General features: G+C 40.6%; 2 protein-coding genes, 1 long non-coding RNA gene and 1 pseudogene across 6 annotated transcripts in view; 2 read left to right on the top strand and 2 right to left on the bottom strand.

Annotated features, from left to right (window-relative positions):
• The window catches only part of CIPC (CLOCK interacting pacemaker), a 69,403-nt gene extending 64,798 nt beyond the window's left edge, over positions 1-4,605 (top strand). Inside the window, exon 5 of the transcript XR_007727552.1 lies at positions 3,383-4,605. The gene's annotated coding sequence lies outside the window, so the exon portion shown is untranslated. The remainder of the gene's footprint in view (positions 1-3,382) is intronic.
• TMEM63C (transmembrane protein 63C) overlaps positions 1-18,189 on the top strand; it is a 143,933-nt gene that overhangs the window by 45,953 nt on the left and 79,791 nt on the right. Inside the window, exon 1 of one of the 4 annotated variants that reach the window (XM_050798700.1) lies at positions 13,396-13,712. The exons of the other annotated variants lie outside the window; for them this stretch is intronic. The gene's annotated coding sequence lies outside the window, so the exon portion shown is untranslated. Of the gene's footprint in view, positions 1-13,395; positions 13,713-18,189 lie in introns of those variants that run through there. 4 annotated transcript variants of the gene reach the window in all.
• On the bottom strand, positions 10,127-11,648 carry LOC126959562 (protein FAM204A-like; annotated as a pseudogene).
• Positions 15,298-18,045, bottom strand: LOC126959591 (uncharacterized). The gene is made up of 3 exons (XR_007727566.1): positions 17,843-18,045; positions 16,728-16,810; positions 15,298-16,408 (listed from the first exon to the last, which is right to left on the bottom strand). It is a non-coding gene; the product is annotated as an uncharacterized LOC126959591 (long non-coding RNA).

The raw sequence follows: 18,189 nt of genomic DNA, 5'->3' as shown, positions 1-18,189 counted from the left end.
AGCCTGGGAAGTTGAGGCTACAGTGAGCCAAGATCGCACCACTGTACTCCAGACTGGGCGATGGGAGTGAGACCCTGTCTCAAATAAATAAATAAAATAAATTAATAAAAATAAAAATCAATTACATCTTATACAGCAGCAACAAATAATTTGAAAATGAAAAAAAATTCAGTGTATAATTTATATAATATAAACATATTTGAATTTAGAAATAGTTTTTTTAAGGGCTATGCAAGACCTTCATAGAAAAAATTATAAAACGTTACCATATTCTTGGTATACCAATACACCGTATTCTTGAACGGGAAGATTTAATAATTTAAGGATATCAATTCACCCCAAATTATTTATAGATTTAATCCAATCTGAGCCAAGGTATCATCAGGTTTGTTTTTAGAACTGGACAAGCCGATTCTAAATACAAAGAGTTAAAAAAGGACAAGATACTCTAGAAGTTGAATAAGGTAGGAGAACTTGCTCTCTCAGATTTTAAGTTTACAGTAAACTTACAGTAATGGTGGTTTCAGGCATAGACAAATAGGCCAGAAGAACAGAGAGCCCAGAAACAGACCCCACTTATTCAGACACTTGACTTGTGACAGAGGTGGCGCTGCAGAGCAGTCAGGAAAGGACAGTCTTTTAAATAAATGTTAATGGAGTTCTGCAGGTAAAAATTGAAATTGGATTCCTATTGCCCATATACACAGAAATCCGCTCCAGGTGTGTTTTGTTGTTGTTGTTGTTGTTGTTCAGACAAAATTAACATAAAAGTCACCATTTAAACCACTTTTTTTTTTTTTTTTTTTGAGACGGCATCTTGCCCTTGTCACCCAGACTGGAGTGCAATGGCATGATCTTGGCTCACTGCAACCTCTGCCTCCTGAGTTCAAACGATTCTCCTGCCTCAGCCTCCCGAGTAGTTGGGATTACAGGCACGTGCCACCACACCCGGCTAATTTTTTTGTATTTTAGTAGAGATGGGGTTTCGCCATGTTGACCAGGCTGGTCTCAAACTCCTGGCCTCAGGTGATCTGCCCGCCTCGGCCTCCCAAATTGCTGGGATTATAGGCGTGAGACACCGCGCCTGGCCTTAAACCATTTTTTAAAAATTCAGTGTTTTTTTGTGTGCACAGAGTTGTGCAACCATCACCAATAATTACAGAACGCTTTCATCACCCCAAAAAGAAAACCGTATACCCATGAAGCAGTCAGTTCAGTCCCTCCATCAGTCTCACCGCCACCATGACCACCCCCCAACACTCCGCTCCTGCTAGTGAACAACCTACTTTCTACCTCTATGGATTTACCTATTCTGGACATTTTGTATAGACAGAATCATACAATATGGGGCCTGTTGTATCTGGCCTCTTTCACTTAGAATGTTTTCAAGATTCATCCATGTCATAGAACATATCAGTACTTCATTCGTTTTTATGGCTGAATAATAGTTCATTGTATAGATACATCACATTTTGTTTATTCATTGATTCGTTGATAGATATTTGAGTTGTTTCCACTTTTTGGCTGTTATGAATAACGTTGCTGTGAACATTCATGTACACATTTTGTTTGAACATGTTTTCAATTTTCTCGCATATATATCTAGGAGTGAAATTGCTGGGACATATGTACTGCTATATTTAACTCTTTGGAGAACCGCGAAACTATTTTCTACAGTGGCTGCACCATTTTACATTCCTATCATCAATGTATGAAGGTTTCAATTTCTTTACATCCTCACCAATGCCTGTTATTTTCCATTTTGTGTCCATCCTAGAGGGTGTGAAGTAGCATCTCATTGTGGTTTTGATTTCTGTTTCCCTAATGACTAACGATGCTGAGCATATCTTCATGTGCTTATTAGCCACTTATGTATCTTCTTTGGGAAAACATCTATTCAAGTCCTTTGCTTGTTTTTAAAAACTGGGTTGTCTTTTTTTATTGCTGAATTGTAAGAGTTTTAAAAAAATATATTCTGGATACGGCCGGGCACGGTGGCTCTTGCCTGTAATCCCAGCACTTTGGGAGGCCGAGGCGGGCAGATCACGAGGTCAAGAGATCGAGACCATCCTGGCTAACACAGTGAAACCCCATCTCTACTAAAAATACAAAAAATTAGCTGGGCATGGTGGTGGGCGCCTGTAGTCCCAGCTACTCAGGAGGCTGAGGCAGGAGAATGGCGTGAACTTGGGAGGTGGAGCTTGCAGTGACCGAAGTGGCGCCACTGCACTCCAGCCTGGGCGACAGAGCGAGGCTCCGTCTCAAAAAAAAAAAAAAAGAAAGAAAAAGAAAAAATATATATACATGTATTTTTTTCTGGATACTAGTCCCGTATCTAATATGTGATTTGCAAATATTTTATTCCATTCTGTGGGTTGTCTCTCCTGAGAGTGTCCTTTGATGCAAAAAGTTTTAAATTTTGGTGAAATTCAATATATCAACTTTTCTTTCATTTCCTGTACTTCTGGTGTCATATTTAAGAAACCTTGTCTAATTCAAAGTCACAAAGATTTACACCTGTGTTTCCTTCTAAAAGTCTCAGTGTTTTAGGTCTCTTACATTTAGGACTCTGATAGGCTCTGAGTTAATTTTTTGATATGGTATGAAGTAGGGGATCCAAATTAATTATTTCTTTTGCATATAAATATTGAATTATTTCAGGACTATTTGTTGACAAGACCATTCTTTCCACCATCAAATGATCTTGTCACCTTTGTTGAAAACTAACTGACCATAGATGTATGGGTTTATTTCTGGGTTCTCAATTCTGTTTCAAATAGAAACAGAATTGAGATTATACCAGTACCACATTGTTCCGATTACTGAAGCTTTGCGGTACATTTTGAAATTGAGAAATGTCAGTCCTTCAACGCTGTTTTTTTTTTTTTGTTCAAGACTGTGATCAGCATTCAGATGTCTTATAATTCCATATAAATTTTAGAATTAGCTTGTATATATCTACAAAGAAGTCAGCTGGAATTCTGATAGAGGTTGCACTGAATCTGTAGATCATTTTGAGGAGTATTGTCATCTTAAAAATACTAAGATTCAGACTAGGAAACATAGTGAAACCCCATCTCTACAAAAAATACAAAAATTAGCCAGGTGTGGTGGTCCCAGCTACTTGGGAGGCTGAGGTAGGAGGATCACTTGTGCTCAGGAGGTTGAGGCTGAAGTGAGACATGACCAAGCCATTGTACTCCAACTTAGGCAACAGAGAGAGACCTTGTCTCAAAAAAACCAAAATAAACAAACAAGAAAAACAGAGAAAGTCTTCCAATTCATGAATATGGGATGTGTTTTATTTATTTTTGTTAAAAAATTTTTTTCAACTGTAGTTTTCAGTGTACAAATCTTTTTTTTTCCTTTTTTTTTTTTTTAGATGGAGTCTTGCTCTTGTTGCCCAGGCTGGAGCGCAGTGGTGCAATCTCGGCTCACTGCAATTTCTGCCTCCTGGGTTCAAGCAATTCTCCTGCCTCAGCCTCCTGAGTAGCTGACCTCAGGTGATCCTCCCGCCTCGGCCTCCCAAAGTGCCGGGACTACAGGCATGAGCCACCACGCCCAGCCTCAGTGTACAAATCTTATACTTACTTGGTAAAATTTGTTCCCAATTATTTTATGTTTTTCAATGCTACTGTTAATGAAATTCTTAATTTTATTTTTACATTGTTAATTGCTAGTGTATGGAATTACAACTGATTCGTGTACACTAAAACTTCACTAAACTTGTTTATTAGCTCTAATAGTGTTTTCTTGTAGATTCTTTAAGGGTTTCTATATATGAGTATGTGATCTGCAAATAGAGACAGGTTTACTTTTTCCTTTCCAATCTGATTGTCTTTTATTTATTTATTGACTAATTACCCTAGAAGAATTGTCAATGCATTGTTGAACAGAAGTGACAAGAGCTGACATCCTTACCTTATTCCTAACTGTAGAGGGAAGGTTTTCAATCTTTTATAATTAAGTAGGATGTGAGCTGTGGGTTTTTCATAGATGCCTGTTTTTGACTGAACTGCATCCCTCCCAAATTCACATATTGAAGCTCTAACCCACAACGTGATTGTATTTGGAGACAGGACATATTTAGGAGGTAATAAAGATTAAATGAGATCATAAAGAGAGGGCCTTGGCCTGGCTCAGTGGCTCACTCCTGCAATCCCAGCACTTTGGGATGCCAAGGTGGGCCGATCACCTGAGGTCAGGAGTTCAAGACCAGCCTGGCCAACATGTGAAACCATGTCTCTACTAAAAATACAAAAAATTAGCTGGGCATAGTGGCATGCACCTATAGTTCCAGCTACTCGGGAGGTTGAGGCATGAGAATCCCCTGAACCCAGAAGGCAGAGGTTGCAGTGAGCCAAGATCACACCACTGCACGCTAGCCTGGATGACAGAGTGAAATTTTAAAAATAATTAGCCATGTGTGGTGGCATGCACCTGTAGTCCCAGCTGCTCAGAAGGCTTAAGTGGGAGGTTCATTTGAACCCAAGAGGTTGAGGCTACAATGAGCCATGATCACACCACTGCATTCTGGCCTGGGCAACAGAATGAGACCTTGTCTTAAAAAAAAAAGAAAAAGAAAGAAGAGGAGGAGACACTAGAGATATCTCTGTCTTCACATGAGCACAAAGAAAAGGCCATGTGAGGACACAGTGGGAAGGCAGCCATCTACAAGCCAGAAAGCCCTCACCAGAAATAAACCCTGACTTTGATTTTGGACTTCTAGCCTATAGAACTGGAATAAAATAAATGTCTATTGTTTAAGTCAACCAGTGTGTAGTGTTTTCTTATGGCAGCCCACACAGGCTAATATAATGCCCTTTATAAGGTTGGAGAAGTTCTCTTCTAGTTTTTTGAGTGTTATGGGTTTTTTTTTTTTTAAATCAGGAAAGAGTATTGGATTTTGTTAAATGTTTTTTCTGCATCAATTGAGATGATTATGTGTTTTTTCTTTTAATCTTTTAATATAGTGTAGTACACTGATTGATTTTCGTCTGTTGAACCATCCTTGCATTCTGGAGATAAATCCCACTTGGTCATGGTATATAATCCTTTAAATATGCTGCTGGATTTGGTTTTCTAGTATTTTGTTAAGAATTTTTGCATCTATATTCATAAGGGATGTTGGTTTCTTGTTTTCTTGTCTTGTGATATCTTTGGCTTTGGTACTAGGATAATACTGGCCTCACAGAATGAGTTCAGAAGGGTTCCATCCTTTTCTTTTTAGGGGAGGCGTTTGAGGAAAAAATAGTGTTAACTGTTTAAACACTTGGTAGAATTTGCTAGTGAAGCCATCTGATCCTGTGTTTTTCTTTGTTTGAAGTTTTCTTTTAAAATTTTAGTTACTGATTCAATCTCCTTTCTTGTTATTGATCTATTTATGTTTTCTATTTCTTCTTAAATAAGTTTTGGTAGCTTATTTGTCTAGGAATTTGTCCATTTCATCTAGGTTGTGTAATTTGTTGGGATACAGTTGTTCATAGTATTCTCTTATAATCTTTTAAAATTATTATTTTTATAAGGTCATTATTAATGTTTGTACTTTCATTCCTAATTTTAGTAATTTGGGTCTTCTCTTTTTTTTTCTTATTCAGTCCAGATAAAGATTCATCAATTTTGTTGATTTTTAAAAATTTTGTTGATGTTTTCAAAACACTAACTTTTGGTTTTGCTCATTCTCTCTATTGTTTTCTGTTCTCTATTTCATTTGTCTCCACCCTAATCTTTATTATTTCCTTCTTTCTTCTTGTTTTGGATTCAGTTTGTTCTTCTTTTTCCAGTTTCTTAAGGTAGAAGGATATGTTATTCACTTGCAACCTTTGTTTTTTTTTATGTTGACATTTACAACTATAAATTTCCCTCTAAGCACTGCTTTTACTAAATCCCATAAGTTTTTGCATGTTGTATTATAGTTTTCATAGATCTCAAAATATTTTCTAATTTACCTTGCAATTTATTCTTTGACCCATTGGTTATTTAAGGGTGTGTTATTTAATTTCCACATATTTATGAGTTTCTCAGGTTTCTTTCTGTTATTGATTTCTAGTTTTATTCCATTGTGGTCAGAAAACATACTTTGTTATGATTTTAATCTTTTAAAATTTATTGAGACTTATTTTGTGTTCTGATTTATACTGGAGAATGTTCTATGTGCACTTGAGAAGAATGTGTATTTTGTCATTGTTGAGTGGAGTGCTCCATAAATATCTGTTAGGTCTAGTTTGTTTATAGTACTCTTCAAGTCTTCTATATCCTTATGATTTTTTTTTTAAATTTTTCTTTTTGAGATGGAGTTTTCACTCTTGTTGCCCAGGCTGAGGTGCAATGGCACAGTTTCATCTCACTGCAACCCTTACTTCCTGGGTTCAAGTGATTCTCCTGCCTCAGCCTCCCGAGTAGCTGGATTACAGGCACCTGCCACCACACCCAGTTAATTTTTGTATTTTTAGTAGAGACAGGGTTTCACCATGTTGGCTAGGCTGGTCTTGAACTCCTGACCTCAGGTCTCTGCCTGCCTCGGCCTCCCAAAGTGCTAAGATTACAGGTGTGAGCCACCACACTCGGCCTCCTTGAAGATCTTCTGTGTAGTTGTTCTATCTATTATTTAAAGTGGAATATTAAAATCTACAACTGTTATTAATTATCTATTTCTCTAATTATTTCAGGTTTTGCTTCATATATTTTGGGGCTCTGTTGTTGGGTGCATATATCTTTATAATTGTTATGTTTCTTGATGGAGTATCCCTGTTACCATTATATAATGTCATTCTTTGTCTCTTGTAACAATTTTTGTCTTAAAGTCTATTGCTTCCAATATTAGTATAGCCACCCCCACTCCCTTTGGTTACTGTTTTTGTGGTATACTTTTTTTCCATCCTTTCATTTTCAGCCTATTTGTATCTTTGAATGTAAAGTGAATCACCTGTAGATAGCACATAGTTACATCATTTTAAAAAACTCATCTGCTAATATCTGCCTTTTGATTGGAAAGTTTAATTCATTTACATTTAAAGTAATTAAGGAAGTACTTACTTCTGCTGTTTTGCTATTTGTTTTCTGTGTTTCATACCATTTTTGTTCCCTATTTCCTTATTACTGCCTTCTTTAGTGTTAAATATATTTTTTATTTTACTTTATTTTACTTTATTTGCAATAGGGTCTTGCTCTGTCACCCAGGCTAAAGTGCAGTGGCACAGTCTTGGCTCACTGACACCTCCACTTCCCAGGCTCAGGTGATCCTCCTGCTTCAACCTCCCAAGTAGCTGAGACTACAGGTGCACACCACCATGCCAGCTTAATTTCTGTATTTTTGTAGAGATGGAATTTTGCCTTATTGCCTAGGCAGGTCTTGAATTCCTGGGCTCAAATGATTCACCCGCCTCAGCCTCCCAAAGTACTGGGATTACAGGCATGAGCTACCATGCCTGGCTAATATTTTCTAATAAACTATTTAATTTCCTCATCTTTTCTTTTACTATATATTTTTTAGTTATTTTCATAGTGGTTGTCCTGAGGATTAAAATTAACATTTAATTTATAACAATCTAGTTTAGATTAATACTGTTTCAGTATAAGAACTTCATTACTATATAGTTCTACCCCCATCTTTATGTTGCTCTTGTCACAAATTCCATCTTTACACATTTGTGCCTATCATAGATACATATCATCAATTTTTACTTATATAGTTGCCTTTCAAATAATATGGGAAAAAAATAAGAGGTACAGACCAAAAATACGTTAATATTGACTTTTATATTTACCTTTACCAGTATTCTCTATTTCTTTATGTGGAATCAAATTACTGCCTACTGTCCTTTCATTTCAGCATGAGAGACTCCTTTTAACATTTCTTATAGGGCACTATTGACAAACTCTCTGTTTCTATTTGGAAATTTCTTAATTTCTATTTCATTCCAGAGGGATAGTTTTGCTGGATATAGCATTCTTGGCTGACAGCTATTTTTCTTTCAGTCCTTTTAATGGTCTATCCCATTGCCTCCTTACCTCCATGGTTTCTAGTGAGAAATAAGCTGCTAATCTTATTAAGCATTACTTCTCTGTGTTAAACTGCTTCTCTTTTGCTGCTTTCAAGATTCTATCTTTGTCTTTATCTTTGAACAGTTTAATTATAACATGTTTCAATGTGGACCTCTTTGAGTTTATACTACTTGGAGTTTCTTAGATGTATAGACTAATGTTTTCCATCAAATTTGGAAAGTTTTTGCCCATTATTTCTTTCAAGTATTCTTTCTATTAGACTCCCCTACCTCCTCTGGAACTCCCATTATGCATATGTTGTGGTATACTTGGTGATGTCTTTTAAAAGTCTGCTCGTTATTCTATATTTTTCTTTTTTATGCTCCTCCGACTGAGTAATCTCAGTGACTTATCTTCAAGTTCACTGATTCTTTCTTCTGCCTGCTCAAATCTGCTGTTGAGTCTCTCTAATAAAATTGTCCTTTCAGTAATACTTTTAAGCACTAGAATTTATATTTGGCTCTTTTTTATAAGTTTGATATTTTTATTGATATTCTCTATTTGTGAGATATTCTCATGGTTTTCTTTAGTTCTTTGTACATGGTTTCCTTTAGCTTTTTGAGCATATTTTAAATGGTTGAATTAAAGTCTCTTAAAAGTAAGCCCAATGTCTGGGCTTCCTCAGGAATAATTTCTATCAATTGTCAGTTTTCTTCTGTAGGGGCCATACTTTCTTGTGTTTTTTCCATGCCTCGTAATTTTTGTAGAAAACTGGACATTTTGAATATTATAATTTGGCAACTCTGGAAATCAGATTTTTCTTGGGTTCGTTGTTCCTGCCTGTTTTAATTGTTGCTGTTTGTTTGTTTAGTGCCTTTTCTGAACTAATTTTGAAAACTCTTTGTGTGTGCATGTGTGTGTGTGTGTGTCTGTGTGTATGGTCACAGAAGACTCTGTTCCATTAGCTTAATGATCAGCTAGTGATTGGACAAGAGATTTCCTTAAACACCTGGGACAAAAAAACAGTAAAATTTCCCAGTCTTTATAGATAAGCCTGTGTGTGCTGTTGGGACATGCCTTCAGAGTTCAGTTAGGCAGTTTACAACTCTGCCTTTGTCTTCAATTTCTTCTTGCATAGAGACTGAAGGTCATGCAGAGGTGAGAGCTTAGGGTTTTCTCATATTTTTCTTGAGCATGCACTTGTTCTCTAGATTCCCATGAATATGTCAGAGCTTTTCAAAATCCTTATTTTGAATAGAATCTCACAAAGTACAAGAAGAGACATCTTCCTGGAAAGAGATTCTGGATGAAAAAAGAACATTTAGAGGGTTTTAATAGATTACCTGGCTCATAATCTGTGAGTGAACTGAAGGAGAATGACTGACCCCTCAGAGGCAGCTGCCACGTTATACTGACCAAAGTAGTAAAGAAGTAAGGAAACAAGTCTGAAGAAGAGAAGAGGAAGTTTTCCTAGTACCACTTCCAAACCATGTGTTTCTTATAGGGCTGGAGTATGAAAAGGAGGGTTGCAGAATGAGGTGTATCAAAACCATCTGGAACCAACTTGTCCCCATTCCAGGAAACCCTCACCCACAGCTCCAACTTGCTCAGGCAGTAACCATGATGGAATTTTTTTTTTTTTTTAACATTTGTCACCTTTCTTTATTGTAATAGTTTATCTGAAAGTACACAAAAATTAATAAACTGCTTTTACTATGCAATTCTGAAATATCAAGTCTACTGCCTTCAGTAAAAAAATTAGTAACTACTTTTATGACATTAAGGTCAAGTCATCATTTGTAAAGACAGTATCAACTGAGACTTTTTGGCACTTATGACTAATCCGTTATAAACAATTATCAATCTTAAAAACACAGCTCCAGTAAATGTGTAGTTATGCTGGGTACAGATAAGGAAGTACAAGGCCGGCATGATCGCTTATGCCTGTAATTACAGCACTTTGGGAGGCCGAGGCAGGTGGATCATATAAGGCCAGGAGTTCAAGACCAGCCTAACCCACATGGCAAAACCCTGACTCTACTAAAAATACAAAAAGAAATTAGCCAGGCATGGTAGTGCTTGCCTGTAATCCCAGCTTCTCGGGAGGCTGAGGCATGAGAATCAGAGAATCACTTGAACCCAGGGGACAGTGGTTGCAGTGAGCCAAGACCATGCTACCGCACTCTAGCCTGGGTGACACAGGGAGTGATACTGTGTCTCAAAAAAAAGAAAGTACAAGAAGCTCACTGGTTATGCTAAACTAAATAAATGAAAAGCAGCAAAACTGATTTTTTTTTTTTTTTGAGACAGAGTCTGTCTGGTCTGTCGCCCAGGCTGGAGTGCAAGGGCGCGATCTCAGCTTACTGCAACCTCCACCTTCCGGGTTCAAGTCATTCTGCTGCCTCAGCTTCCCAGGTAGCTGAGACTATAGGCATGTGGCACCACACCCGGCTGATGAGGTTTCACCATGCCGGCCAGGCTGGTCTCGAACTCCTGGACTCAAGTGATCCGCCCACCTCGGCTTCCCAAAGTGCTGGAATTACAGACATTAGCCACAGCAACTGGCCGAAAAACTGATTTTATACTGTGGGTTTATACAAATAAACAAAATCCTTTCTGTTTTTCTATATTTTTTCTTACATTTCTTATAAAAATAACAGAATGCTTCGTTTTATTTACTTCAATAGGACAAAGTCCTTAGAGAAAGATTGAAAAGAGCTGATAATCAAACTCCCAAATTTTATGCTTATTTCTTTTCTAGTGCTATCAATTTTCTGACATTTAACATAGGCAGGAAAACATTCTCGGTAAATTGAGCATTTGAGTCTACAAATGTCTTCAAGCATTCTGGCAAGTTACATATATCCCACGTTGCTTTTGGTTGCCCATCTCTTCTTTGCTTCAAACCCCCACGTGAGTTTCTTCTTTTTTCGGGCAGTCCTGTGAATTTTTAGTCTCCATTTTTGGCTTTTACAAAATTGTGGCAGACAACTGCTTTGGCAATTTTTACACCAAGCTCTCGAGTAGCTAGCTGGTTGCTGAGATCCTCAGCCTTCTCAATATTCCACTCCTCCACAGCCTGCTCTATCCTCTTTTTGAGGCCTTCTCAACCGTTTTCCTTTTAACAGAGGGGTCAAACCTATCATTGACTCCAAAATACTGAGGAAGCTCCTTCCACTGGACTGCATTTGAGGACTGTTCAATTCCACATATCTAAGGGAATTCCAGAAGGACACTCCTCTTAGGCATTTACATTTGACTCTGTTTCACTTTTTGCTTCATCTGTTGTGAAGTCTATGATTTCTGCTTTTCTGAGGTTCCCATCCTCTTTATCTTCCTGTAAGTTAAGCCTAGAGCTCTCCAATGTAGCTTCATCTTCAGAGTTTGACTCAACATCACTTTCATTTAGGCCAGGAGGTACCAGCCCACTCAATATCTTTTCTTCTGTCAGGAAGCAGCCGCCTGGCAGCCATCTTGAGACCCTGTCAACCAAATAATTTTTTAAGAAATAATTTTTGTGTGAAGTCATTGTCGTGTATTATTTCAGTGTTATGTGGGCTTTATATAAAATAATATGGACATTTTACTTCTATTTCTATGCTCTGTAACAGTTTAAAATGATTGATTTCTTGCTTTACCATCTTTTTCTTTCCTTTCTTTTTTTTTGAGACAGGGTGTCACTCTGTCACCCAGGCTAGAGTGCAGTGGCATAATCTTGGCTCACTACAACCACTGCCTCCCAGGCTCAAGCAATCCTCTCACCTCAGCTTCCAGAGTAGCTAGGACTGCAGGTGCACACCACCATGCCCAGCTAATTTTTGTATTTTTTAACAGATGGAGTCTCACTATGTTGCCCAGGCTGATCTCAAACTCCTAGGTTCAAGCAATCTGCTGGCCTCAGCTTCTCAAGCTGCTGGGATTATAGGAGTGAGCCACCACACCCAGCCTATATTTTTCAATTAATTAATTAATTTTGGAGGACACAAAAAACATTCAAATCATAGCACTCACTAATAAAAAACTGGAAATAAAAACAAATGCCAAACAAACCAGGAAGGATTAGTTTATGACATAGTCAAACAATAGAGTAATGAAAATGGATAAACGCCAACTGCATACCACAGTGTGGATAAATCTTAAAAATACAATGTTGAAGCCGGGCGTGGTGACTCATGCCTATAATCCCAGCACTGTGGGAGGCTGAGGCAGGCGGATCACCTAAGGTCAGGAGTTTGAGACCAGCCTGGCCAACATGGTGAAACCCCGTCTCTACTAAAAATACAAAACTTAACTGGGAGTGGTGGTATGTGCCTGTAATTCCAGCTACCTGGGGGGCCGACGCAGGAGAATCACTTCAACCTGGGAGGCAGAGGTTGCAGTGAGCTGAGATTGTGCCATTGCATTCCAGCCTGGGCGGCATGAGTGAAACGCCATCCAAAAAAATAAAACAACACAAAAAACAAACCAAAAAAACCCAATGTTGAGTTCTAACAGCCCAACATAAAAGTATATTTATACTCTAATTCTATTAATGTACACTTAAAATACAGACCAAAGCAAACCATATTGATTAGGAATGAATAATCAGGTGGTAAAAGTACAAAGCAATGCAAGGAAAGACTGAAGTCAGGATAGGGCTATCTCTGTGCGGGGAAGGGACTGGAAAAGAAAGGAGTGGATTGGGAACCAATACAGGGAAACTTCTGGTGATAATGTTCTATTTATCGACTTAAACAGTGTCGCTACACCAGAGTTTGCTCTATGATTATTTTATAGTGCTCATTGTTGTATGGTATATGCTTCTCCGTGTATGTATTATATTTCACAAAGTTGATAAAGCTTATACAACAAAGAAAAGGTTCATTACTGAAAACAGATACCAACACCCAGGGGAAGGGGTACAACAGAGCTGATTTCAAGAGCCTGGACATGAGGCCCTGAAGAGATCTTCACTTCGTGGCCCAGAAGAAACTCATATTTCTGCCTCATGAGTATCAGTTTGGGGGAGCAGGGGAGTTCTATAGCCTCAATAAAATATCAGTGCAAGGACCCATGTGTTTTTTTTTGTTTGTTTTTTTGTTTTTTTGTTTTGAGACAGAGTCTTGCTCTGTCACCCAGGCTAGAGTGCAGTGGTGCGGTCTCAGCTCCCTGCAACGTCTGCCTCCCGAGTTCAAGCGATTCTCCTGCCTCAGCCTCCCGAGTAGTTGGGATTGCAGGCATCCACTACTGTGCCAAGCTAATTTTTGTATTTTTAGTAGAGACGGGGTTTCACCAACTTGGCCAGGCTGGCCTTGAACTCCTGACCTCGTGATCCGCCCGCCTCTGCCTCCCAAAGTGCTGGGATTACAGGTGTGAGCCAGCGCGCCCGGCCGGCAGTTATTCTTTAAGGATCTAATTCTGCAGGGCATCAGCTAGGCTCAAGATAGAATTGAGGTGAGGCTATGCAGGCTTCAACCCCCAGATCTGTCTGAAAATGTTCAGTTGAGCTCAATCCTGGATGAAGAAATGATACCAGAACCCCAGAGTTCCAGTACAACACAGTGGTGTTTCTTTTGTGATGTCATCAACACCTGCTTCTGACCTCACCTGCCCAGAAGTTTCCAATATCATTAAGTGATAGTGGCGGTGGATAACAATGACCTGCTACCAGCTGTGAATTTCTCTTCTTCCAGGGGAGAAGTACTAGTAAAAGAGATTGCTGCTGGCTAAGATTACCCACCAGGGCCTTGGTGAGTGGGGCCCAGTCTGAGGCCAGGGGTAAGAGAGGGCAGAGAGGCCGGGGTTGTCCCAGAAGAAGGGAGGCCTGGGTTCTCTTCTGTGGCACGGCTGAGTGATCCTAGGGCCTGACTCCTCCACTGGGGAACACCAGCTTCCAAGTAGGGACAGTGCTGTGTGTCTAGACCTAAGCCTGAAGTCTTCTTCTCTCTAGAAAACCACAACCCTGTGTCTGGTTAGGCAGAGGACACTGGAAAAATGGTTTTCCATTCCAATACATTTCCCCGCTACTTTCTGCACAGGAAATCAAATTCCCTTCCGTCTGGAAAGGCAGATTAGAGCGTGTGATAGGAGCTGAGCTCCCCAAATGAATCCACTTTCTTAGAGAGTTTTTATTTGGCTCTTGGGATCAGGGACACCCTAGAGTATGCGGCTTGCTACTAAAGTATAAACAGTGTATTGGCTCTGCCTTGAAAATACTGTCCCTGTCAATGGCATATGTTTATATTCTGGGTCCTGTAGTAAAATCTGTGGTCTGACTCCCATCATCTCCAAGCCCATGGCCCCCTGCTTACCCTCTGCCTAGCAGCGTCACCCAACATCAGGCCTTAGGGTGATAGGGACACTGGTGTGTGGCTTTCACTTCCTGCCTTTTCTCTCTCATTTTGATTTTTCCTGAACATCTCACCTGGGTGCTACAGAAAACCCATGTACATTTGTGTAGGCTGTGCAGAGTTATGAGGTTTTTTTTGTTATTGTTGTTTTTGCAATTACAAACAATTCTGCAATGAGCATACTTGTGTGTGTAGGTCTTTGTGAGCTTGAGTGTGTATGATGAAATTATTTCTAGATAACAGAGGCAAGTTCCCAGGCCCACCATAGGCTCAATAAAACTATGAGGGTTGGGTCCCTGCAGTTGTTCACTGGGCTAGTTAAAGATCTCAGACAATTTCACTGATCAATACAGGCAGTCCAACTTACAACGACTCTACTTACAATTTTTTGACTTTAAAATGGTGCAAAAGCAATATGCATTCAGCAGAAATCATACTTCAAGTATCCATACAACCATTATGTTTTTCACTTTCAGTATTCAATAAATAAAATCATCTAACACAAAGCCCATTTTATAACAAAGTGTTGAAATATTCAACATTTTATTATACAATAGGGTTTGTGATAGATGATTTTGCCCAACTATAGGCTAATATCAGTATTCTGAGCGCATTTAAGGTAGGTTAGCTTAAGCTATGATGTTTGGTAGATTAGATGGTGTGTTAGTCCGTCCTCATGCTGCTAATAAAGACATACCTGAGACCCGATAATTTGTAAAGAAAAGAGGTTTAATTGACTCATAGTTCCACATGGCTGGGGAGGTTTCAGGAAACTTACAATCATGGTGAAAGGGGAAGCAAACGCATCCTTCTTCACACGGCAGCAGAAAGAGAAGAGCTGAGCAAAAGGGGAAAAGCCCCTTATAAAACCATCAGATCTCGTGAGAACTCTCATTATCACGAGAACGGCATGACTCAATTACCTCTCACCAGGTCCCTCCCATGACACTTGGGGATTATGGGAATTACAATTAAAGATATTTTAGTGGGGACACAGCCAAACCCTATCAGGTGGGTTAAATGCATTTTCAACTTATGCTATTCTCCAATTATGATGGGTTCATCAGGATGTAATGTCATCGTCCTAAGTCGAGGAGCATCTGTGTTCCAAATCAGCTAGTGGGACCATCCTAGGCTCTGTCATCCGAGGTAACATAGACTTCACCCCCAAAGCCATTAGAAAGTATTTATTGAGTCAAGGCACAGTGTTCAATATTAAAAATTAAAAGAAAAAGGAGACATAATCTGACCTTAAAAGGATTCATAATCTAATGAGGGAGAAGGTAAATATAAATTAATCTAAATCTCTGATTTCTCATCATTGAGGAAAGGTGTAATTTTGGATGACTGAGTTTTCCAGATGCTGAAGGTTTCTCCCCCAAATATACAAGCTTTATTCCATTTTAACCACTTTTGATTGGGAATACTTTCTAAATACACAGTTGCTTTCCTTTAAAATAAAGGATTTGGTCAATGACTTCTCCTAGTGATGCAGGACGGTTGTTCTGAGCATGTTTCCACTACTACCTTATGATACAATGATGCCTTCAAGGTCTATTGGAATGACCTTATGCTAAATGACTCCAAACTCCTAAGTTTTGTGGGGTTTTTGTTTGTTTGTTTTGTTTTGTTTTGTTTTAGACGGAGTCTCACTCTGTCACCAGGCTGGAGTGCAGTGGCGTCATCTCGGTTCACCGCAACCTCTGCCTCCCGGGTTCAAGCGATTCTCCCGCCTCAGCCTCCCGAGTAGCTGAGACTACAGGTGCACGCCACCATGCCTAGCTAATTTTTGTATTTTTAGCAGAGACAGGGTTTCATCATGTAGGCCAGGATGGTCTTGATCTCTTGACCTTGTGATCCACCTGCCTCAGCCTCCCAAAGTGCTGGGATTACAGGCGTGAGCCACCACGCCTGGTCAAGTTTGTTTTTTTGTTTGTTTGTTTGTTTATCATTGTTCTCTCTTCTCTTGCTCTTGACTTTTGCCCTTTTCACTGTACTTGCTTTCTTATTAGTCCTTTTTCCTTCTAACATGCTCCTGCTCATCTGCTGTGGAAAATCAGGAAAGTGGCTTCTCCTTTAGGCTATTGGTTCAGCTGCTGCAACAGAGACCAGATAATAGTGACTTTACAAGGTTATTGCTCTCCCATGGGAAAAATGCAAGGTGGTCAGCATTCTAGGGCACTTCTCCAGGTCATCTGGTGACTCAAGTTCTTCCTGCCTTGATGCCCTGTCTCTAGGGGGTTGTCCTGGTCAGCATCATCAAAGCTGCCCTCTCCTCCACCCCATGTCCACATCCCAGTCTTCATAAAGGGGAAAGAGGAAGTAGAGAACAGCCAGCTTCCTTTTAAGGATGTGGCCCAGAAATTAAACCTATTACTTCCACTCATATCTCACTGGCTAGGACTTAGTTCATACCTCCACCTGGCTGCGAGGGGTTCTGGGATATGTGGTCTCTAGTAGGGAAGCCATAAATCCAGGTTTTACCCTTGGGAGCTCTACTGCAAAAAGGAAGAGGGAAAGAAAAGGGGCTCTTAGCAGTCTCTGGCACACTGGATCTGTTGAAATTTTGTGTGGAGTAAGTAAAGGTGGGCTCCGATTGAAGACACAAGGCGATATGCAGAAAAAGCCCCGCCCCTCCCCTCCCCTCCCCTTCCCTCCCCTCCTCTTCCCTCCCCTCCTCTTCCCTCCCCTCCCCTTCCCTCCCCTCCCCTCCTCTTCCCTCTCCTCCTCTTCCCTCCCCTCCCCTCCTCTTCCCTCCCCTCCCCTTCCCTCCCCTCCTCTTCCCTCCCCTCCCCTCCTCTTCCCTCTCCTCCTCTTCCCTCCCCTCCCCTCCTCTTCCCTCCCCTCCCCTTCCCTCCCCCCTCCTCTTCCCTCTCCTCCTCTTCCCTCCCCTCCCCTCCTCTTCCCTCCCCTCCCCTCCTCTTCCCTTCCCCCCCTCCCCTCCTCTCCTCTCCTTTCTGATGTAGATCTCTCTATATTGCCCAGGCTGGTCTTAACCTCCTGGCCTCAATAAATCCTCCTGCCTCAGCCTCCCGAGTAGCTGGGATTACAGGTGTGAGCCTCCGCATCTGGCTTCCATTCCCCTTTTCTGTACCTCTCTCTCTCTCTCTCTCTCTCGTTTTTTTTTTTTTTTTTTTTTTGAGACGGAGTCTCGCTCTGTCGCCCAGGCTGGAGTGCAGTTGTGTGATCTCAGCTCACTGTGAGGGTTACTCAGAGTCCTTTTGTTTATTTTATATTGTTCTGGATTATGTTCCCAGACCAGACATTGGAGGTTAACAATGCAGTCATGAAGACAATAACAGGCATCATCTTTCAGATTTGACAACTCAGGCCAAAGGCACTCCCACCCCAATACACAAGTAAAAGCATGATAAGTGTTTTCAGTGTCACAGGCCAGAAGGGCCTTTCTTTCGAAAGCCTCAGTTATTCATACCCATACACTTTTACTGAGAACCTTCTACAAGCCTGACACTCATCTAGGTGGTTGGTTGGGACAATGGGGTCATCTCTTTCCCCACCACACAGCCCACCTGGCATCTTCATGGGTTCTCCTCCCTTCCATGGGTTCTTCTTCTCTTCCTTCCTTCCTTCCTTCCTTCCCTCCTTCCTTTCTTTCTTTTCTTCTTTCCTTCCTTCCTTCTTTCTCTCTCTTTCTTTCTTTCTTTTCCCGTCTCCTCCCCTCTCTCCTTCCCTCCCGTCCCCTCCCCTCTCTCCTTCCCTTCCCTCCCCTCCCCTCTCCCCTTCCCTCCCCTCTCCTCCCCTCCCCTCTCCCCTCCCTCCCCTCTCCCCTCCCCTTCCCTCCCCTCCCCTCCCCTCTCTCCTCCCCTCCCCTCTCCCCTTCCCCCTCCCCTCCCCCCCCTCCCCTCCCCTCCCCTCC

The sequence above is a fragment of the Macaca thibetana genome, chromosome 7 (assembly GCF_024542745.1).
Source record: "Macaca thibetana thibetana isolate TM-01 chromosome 7, ASM2454274v1, whole genome shotgun sequence".
NCBI classification, from domain to species: Eukaryota; Metazoa; Chordata; class Mammalia; order Primates; family Cercopithecidae; genus Macaca; species Macaca thibetana.
The sequence above is the reverse complement of the archived record's forward strand: the minus strand, read 5'-3'. Positions and strand labels throughout refer to the sequence as shown.